General features: G+C 47.1%; 1 long non-coding RNA gene across 2 annotated transcripts; it reads right to left on the bottom strand.

Moving 5' to 3' along the window:
- Window positions 1–10,102: 10,102 nt before the first annotated feature.
- LOC109282249 (uncharacterized) lies at window positions 10,103–27,686 on the bottom strand. 2 transcript variants are annotated; one of them, XR_009462559.1, is made up of 4 exons: window positions 27,519–27,686; window positions 17,010–17,102; window positions 14,477–16,861; window positions 13,561–13,858 (listed from the first exon to the last, which is right to left on the bottom strand). It is a non-coding gene; the product is annotated as an uncharacterized LOC109282249 (long non-coding RNA). The 2 variants fall into 2 exon arrangements; XR_002089186.2 differs by lacking the exons at window positions 13,561–13,858; window positions 14,477–16,861 and adding an exon at window positions 10,103–13,551.
- Between the last annotated feature and the right edge of the window lie 270 nt (window positions 27,687–27,956).

The following is a 27,956-nucleotide window of genomic DNA, read 5'->3' as shown; positions in this document are numbered from 1 at the left end:
TATTTAAAACATTTGTATACATGTATAACTCTTTGAATCCTACTTGGACACTAACATCATGTGACAGTGAGTTCCAAAAGTTAATGACATGTCAAATAAAAATAGTATGTCAGATTTTCCAGTCCAATAAATCTGCTTTTGCCACAACCACAGCCAGGAATCGGCCCTATATTTCCTTTGTTCTGTTCTGAATACATTTTTTTATTCTGTTAGGTATCTCCTTGTTCTTGTATTACATGAAAGAGTAAATATGAATAGTCAGCTCACCCTTTCTGTACTATTCATTGCTTTATTACCTCTGTCATGTCACCTCTTATTCTTCTCTTCTATAAAATATATTTCTAATCTTTTGAATTGCTCCCCACATAGAGACCTTTCTGTGTCTCAGATCATTATCATCAACCTTCTATGGACCTTTCTATTTCTGCTGTTTCCTTTTTTTGTAACGAGAGGGTGAATGTAACTACAACTGAACATGCTATTCAAGTTGAGGACATAACATGATTTATAGATGGCATTAAAATATTTTCAGTGTTTAAATATTTATAATAATGTAGACATGGACTGCTCATGCTATAAGACCCATTTTAAAACTATGAGAAAAGTTGCATTTTCTAGACAGAACATGTTTTAAACAAAGACCATTGGGTGCTACCTATTTCTGAACATAAGAATAGACACCATTTTCAGGAATCTATGAGAGACGCTTTGGTATCCCTATCATTAGTGAAGGGTTTTAACACAGTGAATGGATCTTACTTGGTTAGGCTTCTCAGTTAGGGCTTTGTGTTCCCCATACCAGATGGACCTTGGCAGATGGCAAAATTTTGTTGCTTAATTATTTAAAATACTGTATGCAAATCAAACTTTGACATTCGCTGATATAACAGCCAGTTTGTGGTTGGTATTCCATCTTTGATATACTGTTTTGTATTTCTCTCTTTGTAACCCTTTAAAAATTGTTCTGGTTTGTTGTACTTGTATATGGACCTACTCTTTTAGCAACTCTCCACACAGCTGGTTTCAGAGACTTTTTTATGCCTTGGGAACACCTGACAGATAGGATATAGGATTTAAAAGGGGCAGCCTGCAACTCTTACTCACAGGAATAGTCTCATTGATTTCAGCTGCATGGGGAAAGAATTCCACATTTGCAGGGAAAGCAGAAAACAATTCGGATGCAGTCTTTTTTCTTTTTTTTTTTAATGTTTGCTGTTTGAAGCTGCTCAAAGTTTTCAAATTGGTGATGAAATTGTCATTGGTCCAGGACTTGACCCTCCTGATCCCTTGAGTCAGTTAGTGACTTCACTAGAACGATTTACATGAATAGGAGTTTCTGTACCAGAACGAGGCCTCGTATAAAGGTAGAAGCTTGCTTGCCGTGAATATTTGTGACACATTTTAGAAAAACTGAATCAAATTCTTATTATTCTTTAAAGAAATGATTCATGTAGCACACTTTTCTGTATTTCCAAATGTCATGACTTTAAATTCTGATATTTTGAGATTAAAAAATGAAGGCTGTATCCCACTGGGAAGAGAAGATTCCCAGCACTTTGTTCTAGTCTCCAACAATTGTCCATAAATTTCTGGCTTTTTTTAGGGGTAGAAAAATGATTTTTAGTAATATATGAAGGTTGATATGGCTTGCTTTTGAGCTGCCTCACCTTGGAATCATGAGGTGAAATCAGAGGCATAACAAGCAGGGTTTGAGCCCTGGGCAAACTCTGCAAGAAAGGTGAGAATACATGCAGGTTCCTAGAGCTTGGAGGTTAGGAGTCTTACTCGTTCTGGGGACTCCCAAACAGTCCTCATCTGCACTGCTGCTCCTATCATGTGCTCTGCCCACCCCAGCTCTTGCTCTTAAAGACAATTTTGGTGCCCTTCTTAAGTTGGTGCCTAGGGCTGGTACCCTCTTGACCACCCTTAGTTATGCTAGTTGGTGAAATCCTGGGACCCACTGGAGTCGCTGGTAAAACTGCTTCATTATCAGATAGGCAGAGCCTTATGGTCTTTGCAAGTGCAAATTGTAATGTCTAATTCTGAGAAAAGTCCTTAAACTCTTTAACATACTCCTGGGTTTTTTTTCCTATAAAATAGGGACGAATACAAGATAGCATGGTTCAGGGCAAAAGTCTTTGTTACTGCCATGGTGCTTATGACAATGTAAGGGATGATATGCAGCTCCTGGAGGAGCACCAGAGAGATTGTGATTTGTATGGAGGACTGATCTCCCTAGTGCTGCTTCCTCAGCCCAAAAGAAGTTCAATAGATGGAGCAGATTTATCCTTACCCAGCACACTGTCTGCACTCCACAGGCCAGTACCAACAGGGCTGGCACTATGCCCTTGCCACCTTCCCACCTTAACTCTACTTTCCTTTCATGAGTCCTGCTTCCTGTGGTGGACTTGGAGCCCCTCCCTGGGCTGCTTACCTCTCTGTGGCTGGGCTTTTGAATGACTTTTGCAGTACTGCAAAAGTGAGGATGCTTCTCTCACCCCTCAGCTCCTGCACAACTGTGCAAGGACTTCCTGTGTGTGTGTGCAAGAGACATGTGTATGGAAATGTACATGTGAAAATTGTTAGCGGGCAGCATTTTAAGAACACACCAAAGTTGTCTGCCTCTGAACACAACTGGTTTTAGGTAAAGGTGCTGAAAAACTGGACACCACAAGATCAGTATTGGGAATGAGACAGCAGAGGTACTTCACAATACCACATCCTGCAAATCAATTAAACTTTTGTTAAAAAATAAGAAGCAATGGGGGAGTTACATGCTATTGTAAAGGATTAGAATTGAGAAAGAAGCCCTACAGAACAGCTGTTAACACTAAAAAACCATTGGTTAACATGTACACTATTTTTGAAAGGGGAAAAAGAAAAACACTAATAATGAGGCATAGGGAAGTAATAACTAACTACCATAGCAGAACTGATCTGAAACCTTTCTTTCTTTTGTTCTTGATGGCCGCTGACAGGTGAAGCCCATCTGAGCTTCTCCAGCTCAGGTCCCTTCTGTGCGGTGACCTGCTGGAATGCCAGAATGTCTGGTACGCCGCCCGGGTGAACTCGGTGCCCGTCATCTACCTGAGCTCTCCCAGCCTGGTGAGGGAGGTGTGTGCAGCAGGGCTGGTGATCTTGGGTGTCCACTACTTGGTCACGCTCCTGGAGGCCCTGGCAGTGCGGGTGGTGGCCTCCAACATCCCCCCCCACACCTGCCAGACCAGGACCTTACCAAAGCGCTCGAGCATTATGGTGTCCTCACCAGCCCCTGGCGCAGGCTGACCATGGGGAGCAGGGACCCTAGGCTCAGGCGCGTCCTGTCCTTTCAGAGGCAGGCATTCATGCTCCTCAAGGAGGGCTCCCAGACCCTGCCTCTCTCCATGACTTTTGTGGTTGATGGGAGGCCATACGTGGTCTACTTTTCCCAGGGTGGGACCTCATGCCGCTGCTGCGGTACCAGCTCCTACCTGACTGCCCAGTGCCTGCTGGGGCAGTCAGCTGGGACATTGGCTGCTGCACCTGCTCAGGGGGATGGCGCATCCATCTCTGGTGTGGGAGCCTCAACAAAGGGTGGGACTGGGGGCTCTTCCCAGCCCCTCTCCACCCCTGCTCCATCTGGGGGGGGTCGACGCCTCTGGCATGAGCATGCCACCCATGGGGGGCCTGGGATGTCCACCCAGGCTCCTCCTGCCCCTCTTGGGGCTGATGCCCCACGCAGTGGAGGGGCTCGGGACTCCTCCGAGCCCCCTCCTGCCCCAGTTCCCTCTGGGGTGGCTGATGCCCCGGACGCTGACACCCCACTGGGTGAGGCAACCATGGCCTTCTCTCAGCCTCCCTCCACCTGCCTGATGGAGCTGCCCCCCCAGTGCGGGGGCTTCATTTGGTGGAGGGGCTGGGATGTCCTCCCAGTCCCCCCACATCCCAGTTCCACCCAGGGAGGCCAGCATCTCAGGTGCTGGGCCCTGTCGGGTTGAGCAACTGAGACCCCCTCTCCACCTCCCTCCACCCCCGCCTCAGTTGAGGTGGTGGGCCCGGAGATGGCGGACCCCAAGCAGCCCGGCCCACCCCCTTTGGGGTAGGCACCACCTACCCCTAAGAAAGCTAAGATCAAGAGCTGGAAGGGAGCTTCCCAAGGAGCCCCAGCCCCTTTGGGGCCCACCTCTGCGAGTGCCGGGGAAAATGTAGCCAGGAACCCCACCCTGCCTGCCTGCTCAGCAACCCTGCTGCCTCAGGCCACACATGAGGGTGTCCCAGCGGCATCTGGCAACCCCTCTCCCCCACCCCAGCCTGTGGGACTTGTGAGTGGCGGGGCAGAGATAGAGTGCCTGCCTGTCCAGTGTCAGGCACAGGAGATGGCAGAGGAGCCCACCCACTCCCCTGCCCACCGAGGCCAATAAGGAGGAGATGGAGTGCCTGCCCTCCAAGTGTCACAAGCAGCCTCAGGAGTGGGATGACATTTGCCCCCCAAAGTGGATGGGGATTGATCTCCCAGAGATGGTCCTCGACCCGGATGCTGAGGGGGGCCTGCTAGGGAGGCTGGCCATCGAGGGTACTTTCACCAGCCTCACTGGTAGGTCTTCTCCCAGGGTGAGGCCCCGCTGGTTCTCAGTCGGGAACGTCCAGCTGCTGCTGGAGAACCTCCCCTGGGTGGCCCCCAGCTACGGAGGCCTCCTTGACCTTCTAGAGCAAATGAAGGGCCAGAGAAATGTGGCAGAGAGTATCCAGCAGTGGTGCCTGGACCCCGTGCAGTTTGCTCACACCGCCAGTGATGTGGCAAGTCTCATGCACCAGGACCCAGGCATGTGTCAACATGCCTTCCAGCTTGAGAAGCTGGTGACCCAGGTGAGGGAGGTGTGGGGCTGGGGCGGGTCCATGGAATAGAATAGGACAAGGATAGGCCTTCCCCTGTCTCTGTGGTTTTGCCCTGCTCTGTCACCTGCTCTCCTGCCTATGCCCTGCCTATCCTTCCTCTCTATTCTCCTGCTCATGGCCACTACCACAATTGGAGACACACAGCGATGTGTATGATCAAGTCAACTGGCATGCTGCCTGGAGAGGCCACTTGTTTCTAAGCCATGGCACCAATCTCAGTGCAGTATGACTCGGTGATGACACAAGAGGTTGTCCCCGGTCAGCTGCTGACCATCCACATCACCCTGGCACACCAGAGCCTGCTCCTCATAAACGTCTACATGTCCACTGAGGGGAGGGAGAGGGTAGCCTTCTTAGAGACTCTGGGCAACCTCCTGCTTGACCCCAGCGAAAGCGATGACCTGCTCCTCGTGGGCGGGGATTTCAACCGCACCATTGACGCACTGCTAGACCGGATGGGGCCAGAACTGTACCTACCTTTGGCCCGCAAGCTGCGGACCGTGCTGGAGGTGGCAGATCTTGTTGATGCCTGGTGGACCTTCCACGCCGACGAGTGCCAATACACCTGGGCAAAGATGAGTGCTGGTGGGATCTCCATGGCTCGCCTCGACCACCTCTACATCGCCCAGCACCATCTGCTGTTAATGCGCAGCATCCGGATCATCCCATCAGGCCTCTTGGACCACGCCCTGGTCTGCTGCAAACTGAGCCTGCCCGGCAGGGCGCACACACAGGCCCCTTACTGGTGCCTCAGTATCAGCCTGCTACAGGACACCCACATCAGAGACTGCTTCGCCCACCTCTGGAGGAGCTGGGAGGCTGTGCGAGCAGACTATTTCTCCTGGCAGCTGTGGTGGGACGTGGAGAAGATCCAGGTTCGGGCGTTCTGCCAGCAGTATTCTCAGCTGGTGGCAAGCGAGATCCACTGCTGTACCCAGGAGCTGGAGGAGGACGTGGTGGAGCTTGAGGCAGCCCTGCTCCACACCAGCAATGACACGCCGCTCCTCGAGAGCCTCCGGTCCCGCAAGAAACACCTGAGGGGGCTGGCAGAGGGCACGGCCCATGGTGCGAGGGTGCATGCCCACTGCCAGGAGCTGGCAGAGGCCGATGCCCTGACTGGCTTCTTCTTCAGCCTGGAGAGGCGGCAGGCTGTGGCAAAGACCTTGGACCATCTCAAGACCCCAGAGGGACAGCTGCTCATGGACCCGGTTGAAGTGCGGGGGCATGCCATTGCCTTCTGTAGTGACTTGTTTGCGACTGACCCCATCTGTCTGGAGGCTGCTCAGCAGCTGCATAAGGACCTGCCGCACCTCTGCATTTTGCAGTTCGAAACCCTGGAGCGTGAACTCTCCCTGGCAGAGCTCGAGGCTGCTGTGGCGGGGGCTTGCCTCAGATAGGGCCCCGGGCCTTGATGGACTGCCCGTGGAATTTTACAAAGCCTTCTGGCCCGTCCTGGGGCCCAGCCTCCTCCATGTCTTCCATGAGAGCTTCACTGATGACCCGGCTGACCAGCTGCCACCGGGCAGTGCTCACCTTGCTGCCCAAGAAGGGGAACCTTGGTTGCCTTAAGAACTGGCAGCCCATCTCCCTTCTGTGTGCCGACTATAAGATCTTGGTGATGAGGCTGGCAAACTGGCTCCACACCATCATGGCCTCTGTCATCAGACCCGAGCAGAGTTACTTTGTGCCGGGCAGGACCATCCAGGACTACCTGTTTCTGCTGCGCAAACTGCTCATGGCTGCAGAGCTCTTTGGCCTGGATGTTGGCTTGGTCTCTCTGAACCAGAAGAAGGCCTTCGATCAGTGTCGACCACTGGTACCTGCTCGGCACCCTCGAGGCTTTCGGCTTTGGGCCTCTTTTCATTGCAGTGCTCCGGGTCCTGTACCACGATGCCTCCAGCCTGCTGAAGGTGACCGGTATGCTGTGCACCCCATTCCTGGTGCATCAGGGCATCCACCAGGGCTGCCTTGTGTCGGACATGCTGTACGCCCTGGCCATTGAACCACTGCTGCACTTTTTGCCACGTCGTCTGACTGGCTTAGCCCTGCCCTGCACCAGGTCTGACCACTGGCCCCTCGATCCAGCTGATGGCATACACAGATGACGTGACAGTCTTCCTGGGCAGCCAGGAGGATGTGCAGGCCCTGGTGGACTGCCAGCACACCTACAAGCTTGCCTCATCAGTCTGCATCAACTGGGGCAAGAGTGACACCCTCCTGCTCAGGATGTGGGCCTGCAAACCCACCCTGGACCTGCCAGGGGGCCTTGCATGGTGCCGGGAAGGCTTCAAAGCCTTAGGAGTGTTACTGGGGCCGCTGGCCTTCGCTGCCCGCTACTGGGAGGACCTGGTGGAGGGAGTGGAAGCCCTTTTGCAGTGCTGGCAGTGGCGCTTGCCTGCTCTCTCCTGCTGCAGCTGGGTCCTCATCACCAACAACCTGGTGGCGGTAACCCTGTGGCACTGCTGCGCTGTGCTGGACCCCCTGCCGGAGCTGCTCGAGAGGCTGCAGTGGCTCCTAGTGGACTTCTTTTTGGATGGACGCCACTGGCTCCCACGAGGTGCCCTTTACCTGCCCACCACTGAGGGGGGCCAGGGCCTGATCAACCTGGCCAGCAGAGTGGCTGCCTACTACCTGCAAGCCCTCCAGTGGCTCCTGTATGCCAAGGGCCACCTCCCATGGTGGCAGCTGGCATGCTGGTTCCTGCACCGAGTGAGGGACCTTGGATTTGACTTGGAGCTGTTTATGCTGGACCTCACCTTCCTGAACAGGGCAGTCCTTCCCCCATTCTACTGCAGCATGGTGTAGCCGTGGTGGACTGCCTTCCATCTTGGTCCCCAGGCCAGGCGCCTGCATTACCCACAGCTGCTTCAGGAGCTCCTGGTCCACAACGCAGCCCTGCAGCATGTTGTGCCGAGTCTGGCCTCTGCCAGCCTCGTGGCTGCCCTCATCGAGGCACACACCACCCGCCTGGGTTACCTGCTGGACCCTGCTTAGTTGGGCTGGCTGTCAGCCGAAGTCCTGGCTGCTTGGCTGGCCCTGCGCTCCATCCACACTGCGGGCCAGCTTCTGTGAGCCATTAGGGCCACCCTCCTGACAGAGGCAGCGGCTGCCCTGGAAGGCTACCTCCAGGCCCTCCCCACTGTGGACGCCACGGGTGATACCTTGCCACCACTGCCGGTCATTCCAGTGGTGGCCAGTGAGCTGCCTGGCTGGCCCAACACACTGCTGAGGCTCCCTGTGACCCCGAGAAGCAACACGGGCTGCCCCTTTGTCACACTTCCCTGGAGGGGACTCAACGCGTGGGTGGTGCGCACCCAGCATGCCCAGGTGCTGGCTGGCCGCCCTGACACTGTGTGATGGCAGCACCTGGCATTGCCTGGGACCCCAGCATGGCGCACACTGTACAAGGCACCCACTTCCAAGAAGACTAGCAACCTTCAGTGGAGATTGGTGTATGGCATCCTGGCCACTGGCACCTTTGTGCGCCACCTGGACTCGGTGGCCTCAGTGGCCTGCCCCTTCTGCCTGGGGGCAGTGGAAGAGAACATTTTCCATGCCTTCCTCAACTGCTTCTGGCTGTGGCTGCTCTTTGCTGCCCTCGGGGTACTGCTTCGGGCACTGGGCCGGGACTTTTCAGAGGAAAGATTCATCTGCTCTTTCCCATTCTGGGCAGCTGAGCAGGGTACAGTCAGCCTGGCCAACTTCCTGGTGGGCCAGGCCAAGATGGACACCCTGAAGAGCTGGTGAAACCAGCTCGCCGGAACCAGGATGGACGACACCCTGCAGGTTTCCGCCTGCTGGTGTGGGCCCGCATCTCACTTGAATTTGAGCATGCGGTCCTCCGACAGATGGTGGCCAGCTTTGAGGAATGCTGGGCCGTCAAGGGGGTGCTGTGCTGAGTCGAGGCAGGACACCTGCTCCTTGTGCTGTGACACCACCACCTGCTCAGGATGAGGGGGCGGGTCCAGTGAGCCGAGATCTTGGGCTTTGTCTGTGTGGGCCAACCCCTGATGTCCTGTGGCCCCCCTGAACATCCCCACTGGCAGAACTGTATATATGTATATATTTCTTTGTCCCCTGTTCTTTTCATTTTTGTCTAGAGTGTGTGGGCAGGCCATGTCCTTGCAGCCCAGCCCTTCAGGCCAACCTGTTGGGTCTTTACTGCCCCCCGTTTGTCACCCTTCTCAGAATAAATGTTTCTTAAAAGTCAACATCTTTTTTTCTAGCTCTATAAGCTTTTCATGTCTTGAATAGCTTATTTTTAACTCTACACTGTCTACAAGGAAACTGTTTGAAGCAGCTGGATACATGGCCAGGTCATAATGAATTGGATCAGAATATAGATAGATATTATTTTAGCTGTATTGCAAACAGAATCACCCCAATGTGAGTAGAAACAAGCAGTTCAAAGTACAATATAAGCAAATCTTGGCCAGCAAGGCCAAGATCATTATCTTAATGGGATTTTATTTTCCACAAGAAAATGTGAAGTCATAGTGAACTACCTTTACATTTAAACCTTGTGCAAAATGGGAAATATTCAGATTATGAGATACTAAAGTGCAGCCAGTCACAAGCATGGATGAATCTAGGAATTTGAATAGGGGGATGCAGATGGTGTGGTGCATCATCAGTCACATGTCATGCAATATATATCTTTCTCCAGTTAAAGAGAAGCTAGAAGCTTTATTAATATTGTAGGGGACTAGTACTGTATTATTCAGTTTAAGATCAAAGCAAAAAGAAATATATCTTTATAAGAATATGCACTTATTTGCTAGATTATGAAGTTTAAAAAACACAACAAACTAGGCAAATGCTGTACAATTAAAATAAATTGTTTTATTAGACCTGTAGTCATTATCATTAAATGTACACATCTTATTCAGATTCATAAAAAAGAATCTAGCCTTTATGAGCATCTTGACCAGGGGTGGGCAAAATGCGGCCCGGGGGCCAGATGCAGCCCGCCAGGCCATTCTATCCAGCCCGTGAGGCCCCTAAAACATTTAGAGAATTAATATTTATCTGCCCCTGGCTGCCTGTCATGTGGCCTTCAATGGCTTGCCAAAACTCAGTAAGTGGCCCTCTGCCCAAAATAATTGCCCACCTCTGTGCAGCTGACACTTCACAGTCAGTCATTTCCACACCTGAGTTAATGTTCACCTCAGTTAATATTGCCACATCTGAGTTAAGGCTTTTAAGTAAAGCTAACAACAGTCTGCAGGCCTGGGAAAAAGAAGTGAGATATTACCAGGAATGGCTAACAGACAACAAAATTACAGAAGAAATGATAGCTTGATTAATGGAACGTTAAGACCATTAAAAAGGGCACATGCTTGTTAACATCTGAGGAGTGAAAAGAGATCAGCAGAAATCAGGTACATTATAATGACTGAGCCATGAAGTCAGTTGATTCCCCCAGTGCTGCCTGAATGGAAATGCTGCTCTCCCTTCTGGGCAGTTGGTTTTAAAATTTGGTTGGAGCAGGAATCTAAAGGAGGATGCAGCTGAACCACTGCATGCCCCTTGGATCTACCCATGGTCACAAGTGTTGTGACCATGTGAAAATGTTATTCCCTTTTTGGGGGGGGAGGAGGGGATTGGGGCTTTAGCCAAGTGGATTTCATTGACATTAATGGGAGTTGTATGGCTAAATCCTTTGGTGCTTTGAAAATTTCAAAGATTTTTTTCAGGGAGGGGTTAAAGTACCTCTCTCAAAATAAAGCCTACTCTGTCTTACCTGTCATTGTTATTATGGGTGTATTAATTTATTGGTTTGTTTTATGGTTGCAGCTCCAGGACAACTGTGCAAATAATTCATTTTTTTCTATTTGCTGGCCATCCAAAATTATATTGATTTTCTTAGTGAAATAAAAAAAAAATGTTTTGAGTCTACCAAAGCATTTAGTTAAACTCAGAACAAAACCTTTCCTTTTCAGGGCAGGGGCTGAGGCTGAGAGGGTTGGTTTTTTTTTAATTAAATGCAGGTAAATTTACAAATGAAACTTCATTTTTAAATGAAAATTTGAAGTGGTTACTTTGAAAATATTGAAATGAAACATTTAGACTTGTCTAATTTTCCCTCATTTGTTTCAGATGGAACAGTTTGGCAAATCTGATGCAAATCCAGGAGTAGTTTTAGTTAAATTGAAGTTGCATTTTTTTTAGCCAGTTGAACATTTGTCCTCTTCCCCCCAGAAATTGCCAAGCACTAACTTAGCAAACTTGAGAAATGATGAAGCCCTGTGGCATTTAATATGGTACACACATCAAATAAGACTACTCCTGCTCCCTGTACATCTAGTCTATTTGCTCAGGAATAAACCCACCTTTGCCTGTATTCACTTTGTAGAGCAAGTACCAATCTAAAGGAGTGAGGTGGGGTTTGTTCTTCTGCCTTATGCACCATTTCCCAGGTTGTCAGCTCAGTTCTGACTATAGAGGCTTTGGAACTGGCAGTGATGTGAGAGGCAGGAAGAATGTAGATTTACACTTCATATTGCATGCCAAGTTGGCAGTGCTAACAGCTAGAAAAATATATATTTAAACTTGTAAACTAAATCAATACTGAAAGTATTGAAAAAGCACAAATATAGGACTCAGCCTGGCCTTTTTATTATGTCTCTTCTGTCAGTAACTATTGCAGTTTAAATATAACGGTAATTATTGCAGGTAAAACTAATGGGTTTGATTTTCTTTTTACCTAACTGGTTTCACAGCCATGTAACTGCATTGATTTACATATGGTTACTTGTGGCTTATACTAGTGTAAGAAAAGAATCAGACCTAATATTTTAAAGCAGTGAAAAACCAGTGCTGTTATATCTTATGGCTTGATACAGAGGGCCCTATGTTTGAAATATGTTCATTACCAAGAATGAACTTGCATAGGGAGAGATCACCCAGTTCCGTTGCATGACTGCACCAAGACCCTGGGCAGAAACAGAGTAACTAATGTGTTGCTAGTGTGTAGTGAAGGTGTGTTTTGTCCAGTCTTCCAGTTTATATGTCTGTGCTGCATATACTGTGCTGGGGAAAAATGACTGTGAAGTTTATGGTGAAGTAGCTCCAGTGGTTTCTGGAGTCCACAGAATTCCATGACCCCATTCAGTCTGATATCAGGACTTTGTATGGGAGAGAAGCAGCACTTCTTCCATTGATCAATGGTTTATCTAATCTGGCTATTCTGTGCTTATCACTGCAGTATCTAATCCCCACTGTCTCTCCAGTTGTGTGTCTGGGAGGATTTCTGCAGACAGTGCACTGATGAAGAGTGGATGTCAATGGATCAATGTGCTGTTTCTTTCGCTGATATGACAGGGTTTGCTAGTTTACTCTATTCACATTCATTTACTTTCAGTACACTGTCTGCAGCAAGAGGGGAGGTGTCATTGGGGACTACAGGCTGACAACATCATGGCTTCCTATTAAGTTATTCTCATCAAGCCTGGAACTAGACACCAAAGACTGAAAATCTGTCTGAAAATTTTTGGGAATTTTTTTTTAAAGATTATTTTCCTCCTTTCCTTCTTCACCAGTACTGACTGACAATTTTTATTTTCCCCTCTACTGGTCCAGTTAGGAGTAACACCCTCCTCCCCCCCCCCATATACCCCAGTTCTTCAGGATACAATGGAATTAATACACAAATGTTGTTGATGATAGGCAGGGAGACTCTAGTTACAAAGGCAATCCTGGAGTTGGAAGTAGAGTGGAATACAGGATTGTTAAGGGAGTTCTGGCTCCATTCTATTTACAGTTAAAGTGGTAGAAAATAGCAAATGCATCTTGGCACCTACATAGATAGCTCCATGCTTTTGGTTTGAAATGTTCTGTGTTTAGCAATTAAGCCTTCACGTGCTAGCTCAAAATAGTAGAACTTATGGGTCCAGTTCTTCCCTCTCTAAATTGGTGCCTTTAAACTTACTGAGAACAAATTATAAAATTGGACTTTACTGTTAGTGACACAAAGGGTTATAATTTCTATAGTCATCTTTGGCTTTTACTCGCAGTTTATCCCTAGCAGATATTTCCTACCCTACCTGATGTCTTGTACTTCATGCTTTCCATTTCCTGCAAGCTTATTTATTTTTGTTTATATTGTTTTAAAGTTAGGAAGCAGTGAGTAGTGTTTAATGGCTTTCACTTTGCTGTCCATCAGTGCTGTTTGGGGCAGTAGGAAGGGATAATAACTAATCTTGTTGTTCAGCTTTGTCCTGGCTGGCTTTTGCAGGCTGCATACAGTAGATTGTGATTCATATATTCCTCTCCAGGTCTCTTGAACGCTCTCTCTGGTACTGTGAAAGTATGACTGATAGCGCAAATCAAAAATAGCACACAAAAGACTATGTCTATGGGAATGCACTGATACTGTTTTGTGGCATATGGGTACTTAAACTGAAAAATCCACTAGCTTGACTGCCTCTGGCAGGAAAGGGCACATAGTGGGTGAAAAATTTTCCAGTGTGTCTCTCAATCGCTGGACAAAGTGCACCTCTGAGCCCTTTTGGTCTCTTCAAGTGTACCTCTCCTCATGCTTCAAGCTGTCACCTCCCTCTTAGGGTGGAATCATGGGATTATCCCACGTTCAGTTTGGCTTTTGGGCCGGAATCCCTATGATTACTTCAGTTGGTGTGATTCAATTGACTGTTCAGCATCTTCAACCTTTGTTCCCTTGAGAAAAGAGAAACCAAATTTGAAACACAGTATTGTTTATTTGGGACCAAAATATTGAAGAGAAACTTGTATTAAAACCTTAATCAGGCTATACACATACTTGCCTTTTCCTAGCATTTACCATGCCCTGGATTCAGAGAAGGGCCAACTTCTTAGAATTCCTTTGCAGAGCTTCTCTCTTTGTTATCCTTTCCCTCTAGAGATCCCTTGAAAATAACAACATCCTCCTCCATTTCATCATCCAAGGAGGCTTTTAATTGCTTACTACTTTGACTTCTAAGTGCAATCAAAACTTGTGTCTTTGCTAGAGATGGAAAATAGGAGTTTTAAAGCTAGTAGGTTTTCACATAGACTTTCCTGTATATACTAGGTATGTCTATATGTGCACTTTTGCACATAAGCGTATTTTAATGCGCATTAAAGTATCACAAAAATGTGCCTTTTAGTTAATACATATTAAAATAGGCTAATGCGCATTAAATGTCACTTAAAAACTGTAGGCACCTATACATGTGATGGAGCTCTGCTTTGATGCATGCTAGTTAGCATGTATCAGAGCAGACTCAATTGAGTCTTCTGTGAGTCTACTGGTATGTGTTAATTAGCATGCTCCAGCAGCTTCCACATCACATATATTCAATGTCCCTGTGTTTCATAATGGCTTTAGCTAAAGTGTCCCCACCAACATTTTGAAGCACAGGATGCTGAATACACATGATGCTGGGGGTGCTTTAATTAGAGCGGCTCCTCCCATCCACCCCAGAGCACATGTATAGACACCCTGTGCCCCTCCTTTCACCCCAGAGCACATGTATAGACACCCTGTGCTCTTTGGTTAAATGCAATAGAGGTACTAGATTTAATGCATATTAACTAAAGCACATGAATGCACTTGTAGATGCACACACTAAGCAGTTCTTACCTGGGAAGCTACTCTTTTTGCCATTCTGTTCCTCTTCCACCCCGCATTGAATTAAATAAATTTAAGTGTATAATAAATATTTTGGTAGCCCATTCTAGATATACAGTTATCTTAATAACTAACTCAGTATTTCTTAGATTGTTACATAGTAGATCCATGTCCAATGCAGCAGAAGTGTGAGATCTTTAGTTTAGAGCTTTTATGAGCAAAAAGTTAACATGCCATAAAGAAAATATAGAGATCGGTAGGGAAAGATTTTTTCCCCTCACTGGTGGGTTTAGTGTACTTTTCCCCCATTTTTATGAAAAAGAACCTCTTCTGATACCTGAAGACAAACTGTTACGTGGCTTGGGAAATGTATTGGTAGAAGACTCAGGTTTGATGGTGCTCCCCTCCCAGCAGAATCATTTAGCCACCTTTTCAGAGTGAATATGGCTTGGGATTTCTATAGAATCCCCAGATTAAAATCAGATTGCGATACACACATTGGTTTTGATGTCAGACTGGATGTATCTATGAGAGATGCTTTACTGCACATAGAGCTAATTACTGTGCAGTAAGTGTCTGTGTCTACACATGCAGACGCTTACTGCACAGTAATTGGCTCTAATCACAAGTAAGTTTTGCTTTATACAAATGCAAATTGCAAATTTACTTGAGATTAGCAATTGCTCAGTAGCACACATGTAGACACCTGACTGGGAGCAAATATGCTCCCAGTCAGCTGGGCAGAAGGGGGCAGGAATTTGCTCCCTGCCTCCTGGAACTGCCTGTTGCCAGGGTGTAGTACAAATATGCTAGATTTTATACCTAACGCTTTATTTTGGCAAATGTGCTTCTGTATCCAGTATGGCTTGCAAGCAGATTCTGCATAAGTTAAAGACTGCTTAACACTTAGCACTAGCACAGTGACCTAGAGTTACAGGAAGACAGGGGGTTACTAAAGGGCACCAAGTTTACCGCAGTACCCTTGTGCAAAACACGCAGGTACGACATATCCCATAATAAGTTGAGCATAGCAACCTTTGAACTTTGACATCCTGTGGAAGCTTAGATATGACCTTTGGAAACTATGACGTCTTGAATAGAAGCTTGTAGAAATCATAAAACAACCAATAGTTGCAAGGTTCTTTGTTTAGGTAAGCTATAAAAGACCCCTGGACTGTACCCCGGGGTCGACTCTGCTTTGGGTTACTTAACCCCTTTGTCAATCGATTGCACAAATCAATAAACTTATAAATGGACCTAGCCCGAGCGTGTAACTCCCTCCTTGAGGTATTTGGATTAAGCCTCCAGGGGCACAAAACTAGCAATTTGTGCAACAAGGGCAGGCTCTACCACTGGAGCCCAGGTGGGGACAGTGTCCCCCTGCCCTGGCATCAGGGAAACTCCCAGCCCCCGCTCTGCAATCACAGGGCAGGGGCTGGGAGATCCTCATCTCCCACCCAAGTCCCATGGTTGCAGGGCCCAGAATGGGAGATCCTTATCTCTCAGCCTGAGCCCCATGGTCATGGGGCTGGCACGGGGAGATCCTTATCTACCAGCCCCAGCCCTGTAGTCAGAGGACCCGGGCTGAGAGAGACTTATCCTCTAGTGCCGGCTCTGGAGTCGTGGGACCAGTGCTGGGAGATTCTTATAAGGATAAGGATCTCCCAGCCCCGTGATCGCAGAGCAAGGGCTGGGAGCTCTCTGCTGCCAGGGCAGGGGGACATTGCCATCACAGCCTAGGTGGGGACAGAGTGCAGCCCAGCAACAGGCAACTCCTGGGGGCAGGGAGCGATGTGCCAGCCCCTGTCAGGAGGCAGCTTTCTCCTGGCCCCTGGGCTGGCACCCAGGGGGAGCCTAGAGCTCCCCCGGCTGCTGTAGGGGCCAGTTGCAGGGCTGCAGGGAGTGGGAGCATTCTGCTGTCAGGAGAATCAAATCTGCTACTGAGTCCCTGCATGTGTAGACACGTGCCCAGTGTTTACTCAAGAGTAAACTGCTCCTGTATATCTTTTGTATTTGTAGGCACACCCACACTGCTGTGAAGTGCAGCTGAGTGTGAGAAAAGGTAGCCATTCATTTCAAACAGTAAGTTCCACATGCTGAAAAACAACCAAAGCCACTGGTGAGGTTAACTAAATAGCATTAGCTGCTTCTGGGAATTGAGACTGTGTTCATGTTAGTGAACAAATGCCATATTATCAAGAGCTGTAAGATTTATTTTAAAGTTTGCCCTTCTGTTTCAGGTGATTTCTATACAGCTGACTTTTCTTTTTCCAAATCAAAATCTGATATATCAGCCTTCTAACACTTATCGAAAAGTTAATTCATTTTCACTTAATTTCAGGCTTGTAAATTTCTGAATAAAACTGAGTGATCCATTTTCTGATCCACTTGGTAAATCTAGAGAAAAAAAGAAGATCATGATATTTGGAGTGGACAAAGTACATGGTATACACACACACACACCACAATGATGTGTACACCTCTTTCTGTGTGCTTCTCAGTACTGCTACTTTTAATGGCCTGCTTATTTTTTGCTGCCACTCACCCTTGATATGTTCTACTCCATACTTCTCTGTCACATTCCTCCAGAAGTCACATTTATCATGTTATCTTCTTGAAATCAGTCAAGAATGTATGGCTTGATAGAAAGAGAAAGTCAACAAGTATTCATATTTATTTAAGGTATATATTATAATTATTTTGACTTGCCTTTATCTTTTTCATTATCACTTCCAAGTTCTTTGGAACACAATGGCCCTTCTTTTGGTTGGTGTTATACATCAGCCTCTGGTGGCTGGTGCATAGAGAGCATGAATCTAGTACCTCTGGAAGAGCAGTTACTCTTTTTAAATCCTTTGCGAGATGGCTTTTGCTTTTTGTCCAGGTGCTTTCCCTGGCACAATCCATAATGGTGACTGTCACCTGGATACCATCTGGAATGCTTCCAGCACTGCTGGAATTTAAGTTATAAATAGAACTGGGGAGAATAGTGAGTTACAGCCCCCAACACCTGTAGATGAAATGGGCTGATTGAGGTGAGGCCCCCAAATAAAGAGCTTTTAATGCAGTGCATCAGCCTCTTTTGGAGAAATGCCTTCATCTTTTGCAACTGTGGAGCCTTCTCTCCTCTTCACTCTCTTTTCTATGTGCATGATCCTGAGAGGTGCCAAGTACTTGGAATTCCTGTTGTGAAGGTCATAGGAGTAGTGCTCAGCACCTCATGGGTTTAGTAAGAGAAGGCCACTGATCTCTCTCAGAAGGCTGTCACTTCAGAAATACAGAAACTTACTTGGAATCCCAGCTATGGGAAACGGAAATCAAGAAGAGGAAGCTGCAATCAGCATCTTGGCTGAAAAATCAGAAGGATTAAATTAGGGCAATAAACTTCAGTCAACACTTCCATAAAATTTAGCAGGGGAATTAGATGGTCCTGTGGTCAATGAATCCTCTGTCATTTAGTAGAAACACAAGCCCCATATTAATGGCATTGGCACAGCAGAACAAATACTTGGCAAGTAATTGCTCAGACTAGGATATTGGTACCAAAGGTAATAGATTTATGTCCTCCATGCACCAACCAAATATAAAATGTGAAATATTACATATGAAGATTATCAGTCCCCATGGAATGAAACAGGAATAGGCAGCACAAAGAAAATAAAGGCTCTTTATAACTCAGAGAGCAGTAACCTAATTACAAAATGTTCCTTCAGATAAAATAGTCTAGGGGATTTCAGCTAACCCCTGGAGTAAGCTTAGTTGGTTAGAATCTAGAACCAAAACCATGTAACCCCCAAGCACTCTTTCAACTTGAAGCTGACCTGTGAAAAACTATGTTGAAATTTCAACGTGCATTTAGGTTTTAGCAAAAATTACTGTTATGAGAACACGGAGCATAAGCAAGCAGAACAGTCAGATAATGAATCATTGTTGTATATTATATGAATGTCACTATGACTAGGATCCATTTAAACACTTTCAGCATATCCATTTGGGCTCTAGCTCAATAATAATAATAAAGACTTATATGCCTTTCATTTTTGATAGAGCTTCAGAGGCATTAATTGATTAAACTGTATAATAGTAGTGTGAGTTGCGTAAATACTACCTCCATTTCACAGATAATATTGAGAAATAAAGCAATTAAAGCAGTGCATTTCACAACAATATTCTGGGCTCCTTTTCTTTTCGTACCTAGCTTGGGACACCAAGGACATGTACTTCAGAGCTGCTGAGCATTTTCAGCTCCCATGAACATCAGCGAGTTTCATAGACTTTAGCATTTCTGAGAGGCTGACCATACAGAAATTGAAGCAGCAGAGATCAGAGGCCACTTGTAAATATAGACATTAGGGCTGGAAGGGACCTCGGAAGATCATTGAGTTTAGCCCCTGCCCTAGGGGCAGGAAGTCAGCAGCTGGGGTCATAGGATCCCAACAAGATAAGCAAAACATATTAGCTTAGGGCCCAGACTTTTAAAGGTACTAGGTACCTAAAGATTTAGATAGGTGCCTTGTGAAATTTCCAGAAGCACCTAAGCAAAGTTAAGTGTATTACTCTTAATAATTTTAATGGGAGTTAGGAATCAGAATGAGAATCTCAGAACAGAGATGATCTTGAAATCCCTCCAACACTTGATGAGGTAAGGAAAGCCAGTCAATCAGATGAAGAACGATAAGGTAATCTGGAGCAGATGGAATCTGCATGGAAATCTCCAAGCAGTGGGGGAGAAGAGCTTACATCACTGCTTCATTCCCTCATCTTAAAGATCTGAAATGATGAGGAAATCCCAGATGACCTCAGGGATGGCATGATTGTGACAGTCTCCAAAAAAAGGAGACAAGTCCAACCATGGAAACTGCAGAGGGATCACCTTGCTGTCTACCACAGGGAAGATCACTGCAAGAACATTCCTAAATCTCTAAACCCTCTTTCTATTTGCTGAAGAGCTCCTCCTGGAATCTCAGTGTGGATTTAGGGCATCGAGAGGCATAACTGACATGATCATCACAGCTCACCAGCTGCAGGAAAAATGCCAGGAATATAAGCCTCTTTGACCTTACGGCCTTCTTTGAACTCATGAATGCTTTTAATTTTTGTCAGCCAAGAATTGCTGTGGAGGATCCTTCTGAAATACAGATGCCCACCAAGATTTGTCAGCATTCTCTGCCTGTTCCATGATGGTATGCAAGTGGTGGTTCTCAGTAATGGATCTATCACAAATCTCTTTGAGTTTAAAACAGGAGTTAAGCAAGGCTGTGTCATTGCTTCAACACTCTTCTCAGTATTCCTTGTTGTGATGCTATATCTGACCACCAAACTTCCAGCCAGTGTGAAGCTAAACTACTGAATGGATGGTAAGCTGTTTAACCTCAGCCAACTCAAAGCCAAAACTAAGACCATCCTGACCTCAATCATTGAGCTACAGAATCATCAGCTTACTGGAGTGTGCGCTCAGAAGCGGACTTGCAGGCAATCAATGTCCTTACCAAGGCATACAAGAAAATAGTACTTACGCTTGACATTCAGAAGACTAAGGACCTCCATCAACAAGCTCCTAATGAACAGTCCCCAGCTCCAGTAATCCATATCCACAGTGAGACTCTGGAGAACAATGAGTATTTCCAACACTTCAAAAGCCATCTCACACAGAAGGCTGACATTAAAGAAATCCGACATTGATGAAGAAATCTGACATTGACAAAGAAATCCAACATTGCCTCAAATGCACAAGTGCAGCCTTTGGTCACCTGAAAAAATGAATGTTCAAAGATCACAACATCAGATTCAAAAACAAGCTCATGGTTTATCAAGGAGTCATGTTTCCCACTTTGCTGTACAGAGTGGAGACATGGACAGTGTACAGGAGACATCTAAAGCTGTTGAAGGAAGTACCATCAGTGATGCCTGCAGAAGATTCTCTGAATCCAGTGGAAAGAGAAATGCACCAACATCAGCATCCCCCTGCAAGCAGCATGAGTACTGAGACAATGATCATCCAACATCAACTTCATTGGGCTGCCCCTGTCATCCAGATGTCCAATGCTGGACTCCCAAAGCAAGTTTATTCTCCCAGCTCAGCCAAGGCATACACTCAAGAGGAGGGCAGAGGAAGCACTTCAGAGACATCCTCAAGGCCAAATTAAAAAAAAAATTCAACATCAATGTCAACACATGGGAGATTACTGCCCCCATTGGAGGAAGAGTCTGCTGCAGGGATCTCAGTACTTAGACACCTCCCAACAACAACAGGAGATAGAAAAGCAGAAGCAGCAGAAACAGTGTATTGTGAACCAAATCAGGAATCCAGCACCACCCACCCTATATAGAAATATAGGTCTGAGCTACAGTAGAGTCTGTTGATCCAAGATAGGCTTCATCAGCCATCTTCAGACATACAGATAAGACAGTCATGGCAGACAGTCATCCTCTACTGCAAGGGATTGCCAAAGAAAGAGGTGCCTAACTTACTTCAGTACTTTTGAACATTGCATCGGATATCCATCTGCATGGTTAGATACCTAACATCTTTGAGAATCTGTCCCCCAGTAGGACTCAGTGTCAGGAACAACATCAAAACACAGTTCTCTTAAATTCTGGGTCTATGCTCCAAGTATGAGGACACTGCCTCAGGAGTCCACAGAGATGTTCTAGTTGTTTGCCTCAGTTCAGTCCCTTATATCCTGCAACAGCACTTATGGTAGATGTAGCAGGGTCATTCATAGATTGTAAGGGCTGGAAGGGACCTTGCAAGATCATCGGATCCAGCCCCTCTGCATTAGGCAGGAAAGACAACTGGGTTCATGTGACCCCAGCAAGGTGACCGTCCAGTCTCCTCTTGAAGATTTCTAGGGTAGATGATTGCACCACCTCTGGAGGGAGCTTATTCCACAGTCTGGACACACAATTGAAAGAAGCTGCATTCAGGTTCCTGTTTATTGTAATTTAAATGTAACGAGTCTTCATTTCTCCAGCTGTACCATCCTGACCATACCTGATCTCATTTATTCTTGGGAACTATTCAGGGTATAACCTCATTAGTGTTTGGAATGGGAATCACCTGCAAATGTCAGGCAGTACAGTGGTGCAGGCCCTGAGATACCACAGAAATGAGCACAAAGGTGCAAGTGAGAGGGAGCAGTGTTTGCCAACCTTGAGATCAGAAATCATGAGTTAAAAAACAAAATTTAATAAGATTTTTAAGAAGTTAAACTAAAACATGATTTCATATATCTTATTATTTTGAAAGTCTCCTTTAATCCCTCTGATACATTGAGCGTGACAATTTCAGATTGAAAAAAAATCATCCTTTCACAGGGCATACAAAAAAAAAAAAAAAATGCATACTTCTGCAGCTGCTCAGTTGGGACTCCACTTCCTAAGACTGGGGAAGTGCCATCACTAGGACAGTTCTGTTACTTGAGACAGCACTCCCCCAGTTCCCTTCTGCCTCTCCTGGGGAAACGTACATGCACGCTGGTGGAGACACACCTTTAGAGGGGTGGTGGAGTCACAGAAGAGCTGTGGCTGTGGTCTAGGGGTAGCAGGAGACAAGGAATTGCTACTAGCCCCTGACCCAGCACTAATTTTTTCCCCTGACAACCCATGTCAGTCTGAGTCCTCCCTCTGTTCTAGGACCAATTCATGACAGCAGGACTAGGTGGTGAGGTCATGTTTGTTTCCTTAGCTCGACAGGCTCTTGCAAAGAGCTCCGCTGTGTGTCTGTGTCTCAAGAAAAAAAGAAAAAAAAAAAAAATCACCACAAAAACGGGGGAGCGTCTTGCATCATTATGAAGTGTTCTTTTGAAGCTGCCAAAGTCTTGTAACTAACAAATAATTCATAAGAAATGACACTACTAGACAGAAGTAGTCTTACTTGCTGCAAAACAGCTACCATCCAGGCTGACCTGGACAGGCTCAGCAAGTGGGCGGATGAGAATCTGATGGTGTTCGACGCCAATAAATGCAAGGTTCTCCACCTTGGGAAGAAAAACTCGCAGCATCCTTATAGGCTCGGCAGTGCTATGTTGGTTAGCACTATGGAAGAAAGAGACTTGGGGGTCATCATTGACCACAAGATGAACATGAGCCTGCAATGCGATGCTGCGGCTAGTAAAGCGACCAAAATGCTGGCTTGCATCCATAGATGCTTCTCAAGCAAATCCCGGGACGTCATTCTCCCCCTGTACTCGGCCTTAGTGAGGCTGCAGCTGGAGTACTGCGTCCAGTTTTGGGCTCCACAATTCAAAAAGGATGTGGAGAAGCTTGAGAGAGTCCAGAGAAGAGCCACGCGCATGATCAGAGGTCAGGGAAGCAGACCCTACGATGACAGGCTGAGAGCCCTGGGGCTCTTTAGCCTGCAAAAGCGCAGGCTCAGGGGTGATCTGATGGCCACCTACAAGTTTATCAGGGGTGATCACCAGTATCTAGGGGAACGTTTGTTCACCAGAGCGCCCCAAGGGATGACGAGGACGAATGGTCACAAACTACTACAAGATCGTTTCAGGCCGGACATAAGGAATAATTTCTTTACTGTCCGAGCCCCCAAGGTCTGGAACAGCCTGCCACTGGAGGTTGTTCAAGCGCCTTCATTGAACACCTTCAAGATGAAACTGGATGCTTATCTTGCTGGGATCCTATGACCCCAGCTGACGTCCTGCCCTTTGGGCGGGGGGCTGGACTCGATCTTCCGAGGTCCCTTCCAGCCCTAATGTCTATGAAATCTATGAAACCATTTTGTGTTTCAGCTCAGATACAGAATGTTGCAGATTGAGGCACTGTTTACTCTTTGTTTTTTCTTTCTTTTGTCTTTGATGGAAACAATATCTGAAGTCACATAGGGTAGGCCTGTACCTCTGCCATGCTGTCCCCAAGACTGCCAACAAGAAATACACCCATTTTTCCACAAGTGGTACTCATGGAGTGGAAGCAAGTGAATGTTTTCTTTTTCTTGGTGGTGATAACAAACTTCATCAGGGAAGAGGTACAGACCTATGCATAGCCTAGTAAGTAGTATTTGTTCTTTTAATGGCACATTGCATTACACCCATAGATTACCTGATGCTGACTGCTCTAGGACCTTTCACCATAGGCTGCACAGGAAAATAAGTCACCTTGAATCCAGTATTTGTCCTTGTTTCCATCACAGTGCATGAAGCACATTGTTCCTTATCAGCTAGTGAAGCTTGCTTAAACAGGTACTACTACTGCTTCAGTAGGGAATTAGCTAAAACAACATTATGGTGATAAAGTAGAAGAGAATAAGCATCTCTCAGCACAAGAATTAGTCATGTTAAAAGGAGACCCAGAAATCGTTCAACTGGAGAAATGTTAGTTCTACAACTCTGGAGTGGTATAAAGATCAGCAAATATAAAGCAAACACAAGATTAAATAATGAGGAGTGTACTCTCAGTTAAATGCATGACAAAAGGTCCCATTAATAGCATCTAGTACTGCCACAACATCTTTCACCCCTGAATTCTTCAGATAATATGTACAGTATTATTTAAATGCAGCTTTCCTTCCAGGACCTGGCTGCAACTCACGCTTGGGGGATGTGTGTGAAGAATTTTGTACAAGGACACAAAGACAAAACTGCCTACCCTTTCCAAATACGCAGTGCAAAACTTTTAATACTTGCAGCAAATATTTAGGCTTTTGCTTGTTAAATTCTCACATGAATGACAGTCTTTATACCCACAGAAGGTGGCTTAAACAATGCTCAGTTTATCTCCCTTTGCTGATGCTGCCAGGACTTGAACCCCTTGATTCCATGGGATCTAGGTATTACAAGCCCCAATTCTGGGGAATTACAGATCCTTTTGAGAGCTGCAGAGCATGGGCCAGATCCTCAGATGATTTAGATTGGTGTAGATCCAAAGTCAGTGAAGCAATGCCAGTTTATACCACATGAGAATTTGGCCCTACCCTCTAGACATGCTGAAACAGTGGCTCACATCCATGTCTAAGGTCTTTGTACACGGCCCTCATAATTCACTCTAAAGATTTGTAGATGCAGTTTTTGCCAAAGATATGGTTTATAGCACACTGTAGGTGGTATTATGAGGCTGAAAGCCAAGTGACTAACCACCCAAGAAGAAAATTCCCTAGAAATGCATTGCTGGCATATAGCCATATTGAGATTGAAATGTATGACATCAAAAATAAATATCAAAAATAAGAAAAAACAGTCAGTGCACTTCTGCCACTCCTCTGTCAATAATGGTCTAATTAGCAGCTAGTGTTTATGGGTGCTTACACAAGTTACATTTTTCACATGATTGGGGCCCCTAAAAGTGCTCTACAGACATGACAAACACACATACATAGTTGCAGAACACTTAAAATGGCCGATCACATGAAAAATTAACCCTCCTCAAATGAGGTATTAGATGAAAGTGCTCGAAAGCAGAGCACCTTTGGGAACTTGTGTTCCCTCCAGAATTAATTTGTTTCTGCTTTGTGGAGCTGTGCTGGTACTCACACTGGTGAGCACTAACCCAGTTCTGTCCCTGGGGCTGTCAGTGGGGGAGGGATCGAGCATGGAGCTGCTGACTGGGTTTGGCCTAGCTAGAGCTGGAGGGGGGAGGGTGGAATGGGGCCCCCAGCCTCATGCCCCCCTGCTACCCCAGCCTCATGCCCCCCCCCACTACCCCAGCTGGGGTATTGGGGAGAACAAGGCTGGGACCCTGAAGTGAGGAGGCTCCATTCTACCCCACCTCCACCCCTCCAGCTCTGGTCAAGCCTAACTGAGCCAGCAACTGCTGCTGCCGCTGTCAAGAGACCTGGGTGGGGTAAGGGAGTTCCCTTTGCCTTGCGGGTCCAGCTCAGCTCTCCCCAGAACCCCAGCTGGGATAGCTGGGGGGAGCCTGTGAAGCAAGGTGGCTCCATTCCACCCTGCCCCACTCCCTCTCGGGCTCCAGCCAGCAGTTCTGATCTTCTCCTTTCTCCCCCACTGACAGCCCCGAAGCTGGGGAAGGGTGGGGCTGGGGAGAGATTCAGTTCAGCAGCCTCCTTAGGGGCTGCTGGAGTGCCCCTGCCTGCTGGCCAGGGCTGGTGCAGGCAGGTTTAAGCTCCTGCTCTGTCTGTTGGGTTGCTGGAAGGGGAGGTCTAACTCATGGTGCTTTGTGTAAATGGCCATGTGTTGGAGTGGTGCCCCTAAATGTCTGTAAGCACTCTCTGTCTAGAGTTACTCTTATTACTATCTCTTAACACTTAACTCAGAGTCCTCTGTACTACCTGTAGTTGCTATAACCACTTTGAATTAAAATTGACAATATGGTATAAGCAGTAGAATAAAACAAGAAGTTTTGTTTCTGAACTATGTAATACATCATAATAATTATATTAGTAATAGCTGTTAATAATAAAACAATCAATTAATAGTAACCCATCACTAAAATTATTTAATATAAATTAATAATCATTTGCTCATTGATTAAATCTTATTTGATTTGTTGTTATGATTATTATTATTTTCCAGAGTTTCATTAATATGGAGCCTGGTTGACTTGCAATGCCTTGTCCCCTTCTAGAACATTACATGTATGTTTAAACCTTGAGAACCCAGAAATAAAGTAAAAATGACTAGATCCTCAACTGGTATAAATCAGTATAACTCCATTGATCATAATGGAGTTACGTTTAAGTCAGTGATTTTCCACCAGGGTGCTCCGATATCTGTTGGCTCTGGATTTAGGACCCAGATGCCTTGTTCTGGTGAGGGGGAACAGATCCTCCGACCGACTATGACCTTTTCATTCTATAATAGGCAAATTTATTGATACACAGTGATAACATAGAAGGAACAATACAATCAAGCAATTCTATAGCTACTGTCACGGCGGGGTCCTTTAGGAGGGCTGTGATCTCCTCGAGGTGCCTCACTCCGTGTCAAGGCCAGCCTAAGGCACCCTCTTATTCTCACCCGCCACATCTTGCTGGAAAATATGATTGGGAGGCTGCCTATGACTCCCTGGGCACGGCTACTCGGGACCTCTGTCCCCACGGTTCTTCTGGACTCCTGTGGTCTCCCGGTATGAAAGGTGCTCCCCAGGCACCCTAGCCTTATGGGCTGCGCATGGCTCCTACCACCCCTAATACCACGCCCCAAGCCTCGCTGATGGGAAAGACGTTGTCTGGTCACAATACACCCATGCCCACTCTTGGGCCTTCTCTACAATAGGCTAGTCCCCTCTGGGACGTCCTCTCGATCCACTGGTCTTTTAGGCCCACCGCACTACTACCCTCTCTGGTACGGGCTCACCGCGCTGCTATCCCCTTTTGCCGGGGACAACCACAGCACCTTGCCCTTCTCCTGGGGTGCTGTGCTGCCAACCCCTTTGGTTTGGGTCCACCGCAGCACCCCTGCCCCTGTCCTGGGTTTTCCAGCAGTGCTAGCCTTCACCCAGGCTCGCTACGCCTGTCTCAGGCCCCTCAATAATACTGCCCCTTTTTTGGGGCTCTCTATGCCCAGCCTGGGCTCTTAAAAGTGCCCCTCCCTGGGGCTGGGGTCTATGCACCCCACAAGTGATGCCCTTGCTGGCATCTGCTGCGCCCATCCTGGGCTTCCTAATATGGCGCTCCCCCCCTTTGGGGCTCACCGTGCCCACCTTGGGCTTTCTGATAAAATTGCCCCACTCTCTGGGGCTGGGGTCTACATACCCTGCACACAACCCAGGGTCTGTGTTCCCCCCCCATCCACAACCCACTGGTTGCACCTGCAACCCACTGGTTGCGCTCCTCACTGCCAGTTGCGCCTGCACTGGCACATAAGCTGCACCTTCACTGGCGCTGGGGTCCCCATACCACTGGGGTACCTATGAGGATAATGTGCCCTCCTGGCGCTAGACTGCACCCTCACTGGCACTGGGGCACCCCACCCCTATGGGGTCCCTATGAGGCCTCCTCCAACCCCTACAGCCTCACCCAAACCTCCAGGGTAATAAACAATCACAAAACATACTGCAAGCCTCCTGGCTACAACTAAAACCTATGGCACCTAGCCACTACAAAGTAAGCCGCCTGGCTATAACTTAGCACCATTACACCAACCTTCAGAGCTCTCATGAGCTGTACTGGCCATCAGGCTTCTACCCATCTCTCAGCCAAGGGAGCTCCTGCCTCTCCAGCTGCTGACAGGGGACTGCTAGCTTGACCTCAGCCCTGAGCTTTATAAGGGCCAGGCCCTGCCCACTACAGGCAGCTGGCTCCCCTTAGTTGCTCCGGCAACCTGCAGCTGCACCTGTTACCCTGGCAACCCTCAGCTGGGCTCATTATGACCTGCCAGGGCTCTCTCTCTCTCTCCCTGGCAGTTTCTCCTCTCTAGGAGCAGGCACCGAGGTGCTCTGCGACAGCTACCAATCATAGGGATGTCATCAGAGTCAAGATACATCTGGCCAGGATGCAGGCTTCATTCTAAAGGCTCTCTCCCAGGTGTCAGATGTCAGCAGCCTGGAGGTGGGATGCTAAGGGTCGTTCCCCCCCACCGCC

This window comes from Alligator mississippiensis, chromosome 5, assembly GCF_030867095.1.
Source record: "Alligator mississippiensis isolate rAllMis1 chromosome 5, rAllMis1, whole genome shotgun sequence".
Lineage (NCBI taxonomy): Eukaryota > Metazoa > Chordata > Crocodylia > Alligatoridae > Alligator > Alligator mississippiensis.
The sequence above is the reverse complement of the archived record's forward strand: the minus strand, read 5'-3'. Positions and strand labels throughout refer to the sequence as shown.